Source organism: Pseudopodoces humilis, chromosome 6 (assembly GCF_049639895.1).
Source record: "Pseudopodoces humilis isolate 2021_Gansu_Grassland_sample_001 chromosome 6, ASM4963989v1, whole genome shotgun sequence".
Lineage (NCBI taxonomy): Eukaryota > Metazoa > Chordata > Aves > Passeriformes > Paridae > Pseudopodoces > Pseudopodoces humilis.
In genome coordinates this window covers 35016335-35028040 of record NC_142205.1, presented here as the reverse complement: position 1 = coordinate 35028040, position 11706 = coordinate 35016335, and the positions used below count along the sequence as shown (strand labels likewise).

At 40.3% G+C, this 11706-nt stretch overlaps 1 protein-coding gene across 2 annotated transcripts in view; it reads left to right on the top strand.

The window, feature by feature from the left end:
- The first annotated feature begins 1304 nt into the window (after window positions 1-1304).
- WDR17 (WD repeat domain 17) overlaps window positions 1305-11706 on the top strand; it is a 55293-nt gene continuing 44891 nt past the window's right edge. For both annotated transcript variants that reach the window (XM_088056848.1, XM_088056847.1), the window contains exon 1: window positions 1305-1398. The gene's annotated coding sequence lies outside the window, so the exon portion shown is untranslated. The remainder of the gene's footprint in view (window positions 1399-11706) is intronic.

Below are 11706 nucleotides of genomic sequence, written 5' to 3'. Positions count from 1 at the left end.
GAAGCTTTCGTGCAGTATAATACTTAAGGGCCTTTTGTTCCATTCTCTGTCTGCACCCACTTCTTGTACTGACTCTTGTTGGCTGTGGAAAACAGATAGTGCTTGAGACTATGACCAAGTATGGTTGCTATGACCTTCAAGATCATTTAGATTAAAATATAGCATAGTCTTCTAAGGAAGGAAGCAAATTCAATAAAAGTTTCCCTGGCAGGTGACGTATATTGTAAATTTTCTGCCCAGTAGATCACAGTCAAAGTGATTCCTTATCCACCTCTTCTCAGTTCCTTCTGCTAAAGAATAATCTGTCAGGAATTACATGGTACAACAAATCTTCTCAAACAACATGTTGCTTTTTTGCAGAGAAGAGGGTAAGAAAACATTTTTTCTTATTTGGGTGCGCATACATGTCAGGTACAGTGGATTGTGTTAGCTTTATTGAAAGAAATCAAGAACTATCTTCGGGACTGTGGTTTCACAGTCCATTGGGTACCTTCCCATTGTTTTCATCACTTTGACACAAACACAGCAATGGTAATAAACTGAGTTGGACCGAGAAATTTTACTGTCTGAAACATAATTCGAGGAAAAATACTTTTCACTAAACAAGTTCCACACTGCAAGCCACCACCCAGCTGCACAAACAGTTGGAGGGAAAAAGTAGAAGAGAAAAAACAAGTGGGTGCTTCCCAATAAGTGTGAATCATAGACCCACGTGTGTACGTGATAACCCCAGGTGGAGTGGGATCTGGTGGAATGCATTTTGTGACTCGTGTTTGATGGGATCAGTGCGTTAGTCTGCAGTTCCTTTTTGCCCCTCAGCATGGAGCCACGGTCTCTGCTAACGAGGTGCGGATACTGCTAAATGAGTCAAAATTCATGTCACTTTACAGTGCTTGGCATGACTACTAGGACGTCTGGGGACGGACCAGCGCCCCTCGGAGATCCTCGTGGGGTGCAAAATCCGCCCTTCCCTCCTGGCGCTGGTTTCTGGTACCCCCACAGCTATCGGGGAATGCGGCTTGCGAGCACTGAAACCTCCCCTCCACAGCCGCCGCCCCGGCCCGAACCCGCACTGAACAGTCACACAACCGCAGCATCGCTAAGGTTGGAATAGACCTTCAAGGCCACCCAGCCCAAGCGCCAGGCCAGCCCCAGCGCTGTAACCCCAAACCCAAGAGCCGCCCGGCCCAGCCGCACACGGGTGCCTCCGGAGCGCCGCCAGGGCCGCTCCCCCCTCACGGCCGCCAGGGCCAGGGCCGCGCGCGGGCTGCGCGTGCGGCCGCCGCGTTGCCCGGTAACGCGCGGCGGGGGCGGGCGCGCGGGTTGCCCGGAGACGGCGCTGCCGTGCCCGGCGCCGCTGTGCCCGGAGCCGCTGTGCCCGGCGCTGCGGGCGGACAGGTGAGGGAGGCAGGCGGGGAGAGAGCGCCGGCGGCCGGCCCCGCGGAGCGGGCGGGAGCTCGGCGGCCAGGGCAGAGCAGGGCAGGGCAGGGGGGTGCGGCACGGAGCGGTGTGTTTTGCCCCGCGGCGTGCGGCACCGCTCGGAAGGTTGTGCGGGGCTCGGCCGGGCCGCGCCGCCCGGCGCCCACCTCCAAGAAGCGGCCCCGGGGAGCTCTCGGGGGCTGCGGGCGGTGTCTGAAGCATCCAGGAGCCGTCTGACGGTACTGTCGGGGATTTTGCACTGCTTTGGGGACTGTCCTACTACTGTGTGTGTGTCTCTCCAAACGTGCTTGTGCAGAAACACGAACTTAAGATCGAGTAAAGGCGGAGGCTGCGTGGCAAACGCTTACCCTCCGCAGGGAGGGAGAGCTTTGGGCTTGTTTATACTATAAATGCTTTTCCCAGCTGGGACGAGCGTGGGAGGGGGAAGCAAAATCAAGTTTAGAGAATTAAAAAAAAAATCATTCAAAAGCAAACTACAGGCTAAGTAAGCAAAGCTTATGGAAGTTAATTTAAGAGAGCGGACTGCAAATAAAGAACTAAGTTTAAGGGTTGTTTTCTGTGCAGTAAATTCCTCTGGTATCTTAAGAGATGTTGCTTTACATAGACATTGTCATGCAACAATTTGAGAAACTGTTTTGGAAAACTTGAAGATGGCAGGTATGAAATCAAAGTCTGAGCAAGATCTTTAATTACTGCTTCAATGAAGAACATAATCCTGGATTTTAGAATTGATAAAGACCATACTGTTCTTAATAGTGGGCTTAACCATGGCATGATATAGATAATAAATACTTAGAAATGTACTTTTTGAGTGCTAAACCCTGTTGCTTCAAGAGCCTCTTTCTGATTGCCATGCACTTGTCTTTGAAAAACTCCATGGGCTGGGAAGTTCATTGTGTCTCTTTCTAATTCTACAAGCTTTTTATAGGAGTGTTGGGCCATCTGTTTTTGTACCTTGTTTAATAAATTTGCCATGACATTATGCAACTATCTGCTATTCATAAGAGTGTAAAAGGGGAAGAATTCTGATAAGAAATACATAGGGTAAACAGTAAGATGTTCAAACTTTAGTACAGAATTATTTTACCTTAAGTTATTTCTGGTAAACCATATTTCCCAGGTTTTAAAAGAAGTTAAATGTTCATAATCTTTGCACTTCCTAATTTTTTGTAGTCCTAAAGTAAGGAAAATATACTTCCGTTGTGACATTTCTTTCGTAATGACAGGCACAACTGTATAACTTACTGATACATTTTAAGGTTTCTTTTAGAAAATAAATGCCTTGCACAAACCAGTCTAGATGACTTTGTGTTATTGTTATTTATGTTTTGTATTTCAAATCTGTTCAAAAGCATCAGTTAAGATTGCAGTCATCTTTGGCAAAGTGTTGTAACCCATACAGAGATATGGTGGTATAAAAAACTTGCAAAGGTAATATGGAATGTGCATGGAAGAATACAGATAATGCGAAAATTTTAAAATCTCGTCGGACTATTGTTTTAATTACTGTTTTTTTTCTCACTTATTAATTATCCTTCCTGACAAGATATCTGCAGTCTTCTTCCTCAGTTTCAATGTTCTCTATGTTCTATTATACCAAATCTTAGACTCTTTGAGTACCTCTGACTGTTTAAAGGACCCATAACACATCAATAAACTTGTGACTTGGTCATCTGCTATAAGGAAAATTCCCACGTAGCAAGAACAATATAAGAAGGTCCTTGGTGTGTCCTAATGGTCCATTTAGTTCAGTATTTTATTTCTAACAGTGGTAATAGGAGATTATAACTTAGGGAAAGCAGTATTTCCTCTTCCTGCAGTCTGCAAATTAAAGTTGATGTTGCCAGTAAGAGTTTCTTCACCAAATCCTGGTGGTGATGGTGTGTAACTGACATAATTTCTTTTATAGATCAATATATAGCCAGGACAAGAGGAGAAGTAAGTATCAATATAACACTTGAGTTGCAGAAAGTGGCTGTAGGAAGTGTGAATTCCTCTGCAGGGTATAGGCAATTTGTTGACATCCTATCACTCAGGCTAGCCATTATTTATGGTAGCAGCTGAGCTGTACTATGGGCACCGGAGAATGACAGAAGCTTTTATGGTAATCTTTTCCCCACTTGCATCCTATAAGCACCCTTGACTGTATCCATTGGGGTCATCTATTCCTTATCCTGTTCTAGTACTGGTTGGAGATTCTGAGTTTTCTGGTATATGTGGGATTTATTTGGTTATCAGTAAAGGCCTGATAATTTAAAATTTGTTAACGATATAATTCATTAGTTCTCGAGGCAGTGTCAAGTGTAGGAACTTGTCTATTCCAGTTCTTTCTTTGTTGGTATTTTAATTTATGCTGATGACTTTGACTGCACTATTGTCTCTGCTAAGTCTTCTTACATTTTTCTCTTGGACTATTTTGTTTAATTCTGTGTGGGAAAACTGTGTGTAAGGAGACAAGTTGATAGTGATTTTTAAGATCTTCATCAGTGGTGAATCTTTTTTTTGTTGTTGTTGTCCAGTATCTAATTTCCTATTTATTGATGATAGATGCTCTCAGAAGCAGTTTTTGCTGTGGAAAAGGATTGATGTAATCTTTTTTTTTTTTTTTTTTTTTCCCTTGGGCTGTATATTATAGGTCTTATATTGACGAGGTTAATACTGTCTTTCCCCTACTTAATGGAGTTTTGTTCTTAATGCTTCTACTGACAATAAATTTGCTTCAGGTTCAGGAACCTTCACCTACCTTCTAGCCAACATGACAAATTTGAACCCAGCTGCTTAGCATGTATGATATCTTGATTCAAATAACATATCTGTATCTCTGATCATTGCCTCCTTTTTTCATTATTTTTTATACCCTTGTATCTAAATGTTTAAATCCATCTCTCTTGAGTGGGCTAACCAAACATAATGCATGAATGACCAGTATAATGGTGCTAGGCCTCCTTCTGTGTTGACAGTATCTTTCCTAAAATGTTGTACATCTCTTCTGGCTATGTCCTGTTGGTGGTTCATACTTTTCCCATGGTTTATTACATCCAATGTTTGACTGATTTTGTAAGGGCTTTTTTTTCCCTCTTTCTCTCCTTTTGACTGATTCCATTCTGTTTGATGTACTATAGTTGTGTAGTATGTACTCAGTTTCATGGTCTCTTAAAACCCAGCACCTCTATTTGCATATTTTTGGGGGTTGGGGAGGGAGCGGGACAACACACAATGTTTATCTCATCCCTTTGAGTTATATGTTTTAAGATCTAGTTTATTTCTGTTTTAGGTATAATTGTTGACATTTACTAGTACCATTAGATAACATGCTCTATAATCTCTTTCTTAATGAGACATAAATGGCCTAGTTTGTTGGCAGTCTGAAACATAATTTTTTGCTTTTAAACTTCTATATTATCTTTTTCAACCTGGCTAAAGAATCATTTGGAGGTTTTATGTTAGAGTTTGAATATATTTAATTTTTTACCCCACATAGATTAATCAAGGTCTAAGAGAAGTAATTAATGCCACTATTTTCATTCTCCTAAATTTCTTTCCAAGTTATTACCTATTGTCTGAAAATGCCTGTGATGGAGGACTGATGATAATTGAGTGAAAGATGATTTGTCTGATCCAGATCAGTTTCATATACGGTTTAGCTTTCAGGAAAGAAAGATTGAGACTTCAGCTGTCAAGTGTTAGGTTAGTGTTGAGAAGAGCACTTCTCAACACTAATCGTTTGTTGCTAACCTAGAGTGCATATTTTATACCTAACTGCTGGCTGTGAACAGGTATGTAGTTGCATCCCATTCTGATTTCCCAGATAATCAAGGGCAATCTTTTTACAGTTAAAGAGCTTCTTATTTTTGGGGTTTGCTGTGATGTTGAGGTTTCTTTTGCCTTTATGGACATTTGGGCACAAGTGGCTTTGAAGTGTCAGAACAAACCTGTTAAACTGACTGCTCTGTAAAAATTCCTAAGGCAGAAAATCTCATGTTTTAGAACATTATAATGGAAAAAAAGTTTTTCAAGACTTGACCTGTTTTTCTAATAAAATCAAGTTTTTCTTGCCCACATCCAGCTTTAACTACTAGTTCAAATTTGGAAAATTAATAAGTTGATATACAGCTGGACGTCATCGCCACTTTGACTGTTCAACCTTTCTTATCTCAGCAAATCCATTAACAAATACAGTTGATTTTAAATCTTACCTCGAGTTTCACAGCTAGAAAGAATTTGGTTTATTTAATTGAATTATTTTTCTACTTTTAGTTTATTTTCTTTGTAGTCTTTTTTGGGCTACAGATGCTGACTTTTTTCTCTTCATAGAAAAGTTTCTGGTACATGAATGTTTATGTTATTTCGTATATCTGCCTTAGAAATGTACTTTAAAGTAATTGTGATTTAATTTATATTTATCTTAATATCCAAACCAGCCAACTATAGTATAAAAAGGTGGTATAATTAAAACATTTAGTTTATAATGTGTGCATTATAATTCCAGACAGGGGACTACTGCACTATTATAATCTAAATTTATTAGAATCTAATATATATGTGAAGAATATGTTAGAATGGAATGACTTCGCTAGACATAGATAAAATCTTGTGATCGTGATTCAGAAAAATGCATGCAATATGTTTCTTGGCATATAAACTATTTGTTGACAGACCAAAAAATCATCAAGTGGCCATGTGGAATTAGCTACCTGCCAGGTTAAATCATGACTGGGTCACTTTAATGTTGACTACATTCAAATTTTATACAAGCAGTGATTATGAAACTGAGACAAGTATTTCAATATAGACATAGGTTTATGAATAAGATTGTAATTTTTCTCTGTAAATATACTGTGTGCCCTTTTTGTCTTTTTTGACCAAGGACACTATTGGAGATATTTAACTTTGCCATTTCTTATATGTATTCTTCACAGAATTAGAATGGCATCTACTAAGCCATAGTAAAAGTAGTACTTTAAATATATATAAGCTTATAATTTTTTTCTGAAGAAATGTTAATTTATTTTCTTGCAAAAAGACTATAAAGCTTCATTGAATTTATTTTTAAAATCCCGTTCTGGAACATCCTTAAGAAGATATATGGTCAAGTCCAATCCACTGCTATTGTAGGTAGCTAAAGCTTAATCTCCTCTGTAAACTGATAAAGCTCAATCTTAAAAATAGCTTGTGAGAAGGTTGTGTGAAAGTCTCAGCCCAGTGTAGATCTGGTGGTGATGATAGTGTTGTACATCTGTTACTAACAGCTTATTCTAATCACTGTGAGGTGGCCTGGTTGTTTTGTATGTCATCTTTTCCTGATAAATCCATACAGCTTGTTGGGAAAGAGCAAGTGAGGGAAAAAATAAAAAAGGACAACTATTTAGAGCCCTGCTATGGCTGTGCCATTGGTAGCTTGATAGGTGTTGGGGAAGTCTAGGGAAATCTAATTCTTGCCTGACCTCGTATGACATAAGATCGCTGAAGTATAGGTTTGGTGTGTCATTATTATATAATTGGTTCTTGTGCAGCTTTACTCTAAGCATTGTATTTTAGGATATTTGGCATCATTACATGCTTTGTGTTCTCAGTGTAAATATTCTTAAACTGCTAGTTGATTAACAAAACCTGAGGATTTAGCTGACTTCTTTACTATAGATGTTGGTGTAATGAATTTGCATAATGGCATATCAGTTATGAAAGTAATGAATTTCTATACTTTTGTTATTTAAGGAAAGTTTAAGTATTTTATTCTTGGGTTGGTTGTTTGTTGTGCATTTTTGTTATGAAGACATGCCTGTAATGAGTTTTGTATCATCAATCCAAAGTCACAGCATGTTGATCTTTAGTAATTCAGTAGTTAAGGCAGATAATTTTTAGAGTTATGATGGAACATACCATGAAATTATGTCTACAAGGATTGGCAGGAAGTTTTCTCACAGAATCGAGTACAGCAAAGATAAAAAATATCCTGAGGTAAAAATCTAATCAATTGAAAATAATTCTTAATTTCGAAACATATATAATGCTTCTGTTTAATGGCAAGAATATATCAAACATGACTTTTCATAGAAGTTATACAGACAAATGTCCAAATATTTCTGTATATAATAGCTAAACAGAAACAGTAGTTAAATATGTATTTGGAAAAAAAAGTGCATGGTTGATTTGTCACAGTATATGAACTTAAAATTATTAATTAACAGCAAATTTGGCGGTAAAAGTGGAAGATCAGAATAGATGTTTCTTACCTTTCATCCATTTCTGAAAATCTCTATTCATAGCTGAAGTGCATTGCTGACTTCTGATACTGCCAGATAACATGGGAGAGTAGCATCAGTTTATTCATTCCGATGCAATATAAGACATTATTTTAAGATGTAATCTTTTATCCTCTGTTTTCTAGGTAAATTTTACATGTCTGTTATATTTATGTACAGGGTTTTTTTAGCGCGTAGGGATTGAGGCCAATATACTCTCCAGAATATTCTTCCAGATTCTTAGGGTCATGTCTTTTGTAAAGAGCAAGGTAGTAGCTTGCTCTCATAATAAACAGATATCTGCACTGGAATGTCCAGAAGATCGAATTTCATATGAAATACAAGGAGAAAATAACCACTGTTTTTTTTTTTTATTTTAATTTCATTTTTTTTAAATAAATTTTTTTGGGCAGTGGGATGGCTGGTTGTATTTGGTTTCTTGTAATTCTTGACTATTGTAGTGCTAAACTTTGATGACACATTGTGATGTTCATAGGCTAAAGCATCATAATTTTGAACATCCTTTTCACATTTCCTTCTGACTGTTTTAGTTTTTTTTTTGTATGTATGCCTAGTCAATCTGAAATGAGCTAAAATGAGAGTACCTAGTTCCAAAGGGAGGAGTGTGAAATGTCTGCAGCACAAGTTTGATCATCGAATCATAGTATATCTAAAGTCTGAAGGGGTCTGTAAGGATCATTGAGTCCAATGTCCTGCTCCTTGCTAAAATACATGACTAAGAGCATTGTCAAGATGCACAGTGAAATCTGAATGGTTTAATGACATGAAAGCTTCAGGGGGAATCTGTCCCAATGACTGACCACCCTCTCAGTGGAAAACCTTTTCATAATGTCTAACTGGAACCTGCCCTGACACAGTTTCATGCTATCTTCTTGTGTCAGCTCAATAATTAAACAATTGTTTCTGCATCAGATGAATAGGATGTTTTGTCTTTTTTTTATTCCTTCTAGAATATATTAAACAAGTTTATTGGGCAATATACTGTAAGACTACATACAAGTTGAAGATTGTCTCTTTTGGTCTGATATATTATAGTACACTTGGTTGTCCTTAAATTGAGATCAAAGAACACTTAGATGGAGGTGCCAACTGGAGTTTAGGTTGAGTATATTAAGTTACTTATAAAGCATTTAATAATAATAACAATTACAACGATTTAAGGGATGGAACACTTTGAGATTTTTCACCTTTTTATTATAATATATAGTACACATACATACATTTTGTTATTACCTGTATGTCATGGTTTAACCCCAAGCATCAGCCAAGACCCACTCAGCTACTCTCTCACTCTCCCACCAGCAGTATCGGGGAGAGAATCTGCAGGGTAAAAGCCAGAGAACTTGTGGGTTCTGGTTCTATAAAGGCAGCTTAATAGGGAAATCAAAAGCCGAGCACACAAGCAAAGGTAAACAAGGAATTCTTTCACCGCTTCCCATGGGCAGGTAGGTGCCCAGCCATCTCCAGGAGATCAGGGCCCCATCAGTGGTTACTTGGGAAGACAAACACCGTCACTGTGAATGTGTTCCCCCACCCTTTTTCCCTTCACGTACTTAGCATGATGTAGTATGGCCTGGAATATCCCTTTGGTCAATAAGGGCCAGCTGTCCCAGCTTGAATTTCCTTCATGCACCCCCAGAGAATGCCTTGGCTCTGTGTAATCTATATTAATGATGATATCTGTGCTGTCAATTCTGTTCAGCACAAACCCAAAACCAGCACACTATAGTATAATAGTTTTCCTAGCGCTTGGAGATGAATGATGAAATAGGCTAAAACATGTAATTGCCTTATAATGCATTTGCAGTCTTTCTTGTCTTTGTTTTTCATGTATAATTTAACATCAAACTTCTTAATTTATTTACAGGTAATTGTGATAGATATTTTCAAGCAGTTTAAGTTTCCATCTGCTATCCTGAGATTTTAATTACATCTGTACTTTTGAGTTGAAGATATTTACCAGTTTATTGACAGGATAATACCATATTCATATCCATTTTAGCCCATGCTTCCCTGATGATACTGAATCTAAATGTGAGTCACAGTGTTTATCTTGAGAGACTCATTGTTTTGACAGGTTGGTATTGAGACTAGAAAACTCAGATCACATAGATGGTGGATCAGCTACAGGCTGTTGTGGTTTGACACTGGCCAAACTGCAGGCACCCACAAAAGCTGCTTGCTCACCCTCCCCTGCCAGAGCTGGGCAGAGGAGAGAAGAATTAATGAAGGATTCATGAGCTGAGATAAGGACCGGGGGAAAAAAAATCTCCAAGGGCAAAACAGGCTCAATTTACAAAGTGAATTTATTATTAATAAAATCAAGAGGATAATGAAAAGTAAAATAAGCCCTTAGAAACATCCTTTCTTCCCCTAATGCCTTCCTCCTTCCCACTGGCAGCACAGGGAGACAGGGCATGGGGATTTGGTCAGATCCTCACCCGAGGTTTTCTTCCTCTGCACAGGGAGAGGAGTCCTACTCCTGCTGCACCGTGGGGTCCCTTCCACGGGAGACAGTTCTCCATGAACTTCTCCAAAGTGGCTCCAAATGTCACAAGCAGCAGTCCTCCCAAACCTGCTGCAATGCAAGTCCCTCCCACAGGGGAACAGTCCTCCCAAAACTGCTGTGGCATGGGTCGCTGTTCCACAGGGTGCAGTCCTCCAAGGACAGGCTGCTCCAGCTTGGAAGCAGGGCTTCTCTCTCCACTGGGTGTCCCACTGGATCACAGCCTCCTCCAGGCATTCACCTGCTCTGGCATGGGCACCTCCCCCATGGTTTGTGGGTGGATCTCTGTGGTTCCCCACGGGCTGTGGGTGGATCTCTGCATCCCTCCATGGATCCCCATGGGCAGTGGGTGGATTTCTGAGCCCCCATGGATCCCCACGGGCTGTGGGTGGATCTCTGCATCCTCTGTGGATCCCCATGGGATGTGGGTGGATCTCTGAACCCCCTGTGGATCCCCATGGGATGTGGGTGGATATCTGAACCCCATGTGGATCCCCAAGGGCTGTGGGTGGATCTCTGCATCCTCTGTGGATCCCCATGGGATGTGGGTGGATCTCTGAACCCCCTGTGGATCCCCATGGGCTGTGGGTGGATCTCTGAACCCCCTGTGGATCCCCACGGGCTGTGGGTGGATCTCTGCATCCTCTGTGGATCCCCATGGGATGTGGGTGGATATCTTAACCCCATGTGGATCCCCAAGGGCTGTGGGTGGATCTCTGAACACCCTGTGGATCCCCAAGGGCTGCAGGGGCACAGCTGCTTCACCACAGTCTCACCACAGCCTGCAGAGGAATCTTGGCTTCGGCACCTGGAGCACCTCCTCCTTCTCCACTGACCTTGGTGTCTCCATGTAGTTTCCCTCACATGTTCTCACCTCCTCCTCTTCTCTGGCTAGAAAAAACTGCACTTTGTTTTGTTTTCCTTCTTAAATACGTTATCACAGAGGCATTACCACTATTTCTCATTGGCCCAGCTTTGGCCAGTTGTATGTCCATCTTCAGAGCCATCAGGGATTTGCTCTGCCAGGCATGGTGGAAGCTTCCAGCAGCTTCTCACAGAAGCCACTTCTGTGCCCACCCCCTCCCAGTACTAAACCCCAGACCATGCAAAACCAATAGGCAGGCATAAAAGAGAAACAAGTTTGTTACTATTGAACTACTTGTAATTCTTCAATCAAGATCTCCCTGATAGTATGTGCCCTTATAAAAAAAAGACAGAACACCCTGAAAGCAAAGACTTTCCTTAATGGGAAAGTATTAATTTACTTGAAACCATGATTTTCATGCGTAACAAGCAGTAATAATGTAGATATGTTTTAACAATTTGTAAAATTTTTGTTCACAGAAGTGGTACATGAGTAACATTTTTATTGTTTTTTCATAGATCATGGTTATGGTCAGGGATTTCTTCAGTGCTGTGATTTGAGGTGACTGAATTAGTCCCGTATTTCTCATACAGTTTATGAGACTATGCAAGTCTGTGCACTTTGCATAGTTA